Source organism: Atta colombica, unplaced genomic scaffold (assembly GCF_001594045.1).
Source record: "Atta colombica isolate Treedump-2 unplaced genomic scaffold, Acol1.0 scaffold16, whole genome shotgun sequence".
Lineage (NCBI taxonomy): Eukaryota > Metazoa > Arthropoda > Insecta > Hymenoptera > Formicidae > Atta > Atta colombica.
In genome coordinates this window covers 35,468-37,871 of record NW_017259250.1, presented here as the reverse complement: position 1 = coordinate 37,871, position 2,404 = coordinate 35,468, and the positions used below count along the sequence as shown (strand labels likewise).

Sequence of the window (2,404 nt, the reverse complement as noted above, 5' to 3'; positions counted from 1 at the left end):
ATTATTTTAAGTAAATGCACATCACAAACTCACTCTCCTGTTCCTATAATAAATAATAAAAAAACAATAAAATTTTGGCAAATAGCCAATGCTGGTAATGGTTATTGTGATAATAGACAGATTTGACTTTATTAAAATATTAATAGTTATTAATGTTAATTCAGTTTTTATGTATATTTCTTCATATCATTACAGACAAATGCAGAGATCCGTAAGGAACTGTCCAAGATTGTCCTGAAAAGATTGTCCAGACAAATGTATGCTATTGAAGCTCTACTAAAAGAGGGAAATGCATGAAGTGAGGTTGTAGCACAAGATCTGTTATTTCCATTGCCTCTAATGACGCTGAAACAGTTCTTGCAGTGCGAAAAATTGGAAATGAATACAACATGAGAAAATAATTTGTAAGTATATTCATATTTATTAAATTTATTTATTAAATTTATCATTTATTTATTAAATATTACTTTAAATGCTTGTATTATCCGTTAGGAAAATTGTGTTTTCTCAGAAATTTACTCGCCATCTTATAACTTTTGAATTTCGTCATGTTTAATTTCTCATGTATCATGAAGGACTTTTTTATTTATATGTATTAAATTTAGTAATTTTATATTGAGCATTATTGAAAACGATTTGATATAATATTAAAGTATGACATAATGCAAATTAAGTGGCAAAATTGCTACATAAAAAGATGTATGGTCGGTACTAAATTAATTTAATAATCGATTGAACATTTTCGTTGTCGTATATACATTTCTTCCATTCCTAATATTCTATTTGTGTATATTTTTTGTAACTATATTACAGGAACATACGTCGAATCGGAGATTCGACGATTGACGGTAAGCAGTTTATTAGAAATACTTTATCAAATTATAAATTATCTCTAATGAAGTCACTCAAATATCATGGACAAGTCAGAAGAGTGATGTAAGCTTTAAATCCATATCCATATTTAAATTAATAATCATTTATTCCATCTTATATCTACTTTCCCATAACAACAAGGTTAAAACATTTTTTTAAAACATTTTGTGAGATTGGAAACATAGCCTTTTCCATACAATCTTCATGGCGTTCACGAAATTCATCATAAATGTTATTTAAAAATATCGATGAGCTAAATATATATAATACATGTCGAAATATAAAGACCCCTACAAATAATTTTAACAAGTGTGAATTATAAATACAAAAATTATATTCAAAATTAGATTGTAAGATTTACTGTTTCTGATATCAAATAAATGTCCACTAATACATTCTAGATGTCTTAAAACCTCGTCGGTGCTAATAGATAATTTTGGAACATATAGCTTGGTTGCCCATACTAAGGCTATAATATGCAGAGTTGTCTATGCAGTCTTGTTCCTTTTCTCAATTCCTTGCTCTCTCTTCACTCCGCCGCTGAGCTGAGAAGATTGAAGAGAGAAAAGATTGAAGGTTGAAGAGAGAACAAAGAGTGAAGAAAGGACTAAAAATGGCGGATGCGAATACCTATATATAGTGCTCTACCCATACTTTTGCACTTGTTTGAAACGTGCAAGTTCTCATTGATTGATTATTTAAAAAAAAATTTGCATTGGTGCAAAAATGGAACAGTGTAATCAATCAGAACAAACCTATTGCCTTATGTTTAATTGGTTTATTTATAAAATTTATGTTTATAAATATTATTTTATATTTTTATTTTTATTAATACAATTATTTTAATTGTATATATTTCAGACTCGATAATGAAACGGTTACCAGGTTCGACGTCTGCCGAATTAGAAGAAGCCATCAAAGAATGATTCTATCGCTCAGGTGACAGAATAAGAAGCGTTACAAAACAAAATAAACAGTATTAAAATAAACATATAAAATATAATAAAATATTACTATATTAAAATCATTTTTTAATAAATATAAAAAATATAAAATATGTAAATGTAACATGCTACAATAATACAAATAATAAATATCTATATATTTTTTAGAGTAATAATTTACTGATTTTTTATAAATAATAGTCTAATGTACCATTATTTTTCCTTGGGACTACACAATAGTGTTTCTGTAAGAGTATATACTGTTAAAATTATATATTATATATATTTGCACAGAGGCAGTGCAAATTTGAACACGTTCTTATGGAAATACTGAGTGCAGTCCCAACGGAAAATGCCAAGAAAAACATAATCTAAAGATAAATTTTCCCAATTTAAATATTTTCGCCATTGCAAGATGCGCATGCGCGCTACATCCTAGAATGTCTATGATGATTGACTTAAAATCGACTTATTGTTGTCTTTAAAGTGGGACATATATGACTTAGAGACGTCTTCAAGTCGTTCAAAGTCAACTTATGGATGTTCGTTTTTCAGATGTCTAGAAGCTATAGTCGACTCAGAGTCGA

At 28.0% G+C, this 2,404-nt stretch overlaps 1 long non-coding RNA gene across 1 annotated transcript; it reads left to right on the top strand.

The window, feature by feature from the left end:
* The first annotated feature begins 245 nt into the window (after window positions 1-245).
* LOC108685796 lies at window positions 246-1,993 on the top strand. Its single transcript, XR_001931680.1, has 2 exons — window positions 246-404; window positions 1,735-1,993. It is a non-coding gene; the product is annotated as an uncharacterized LOC108685796 (long non-coding RNA).
* The last annotated feature ends 411 nt before the right edge of the window (window positions 1,994-2,404 follow it).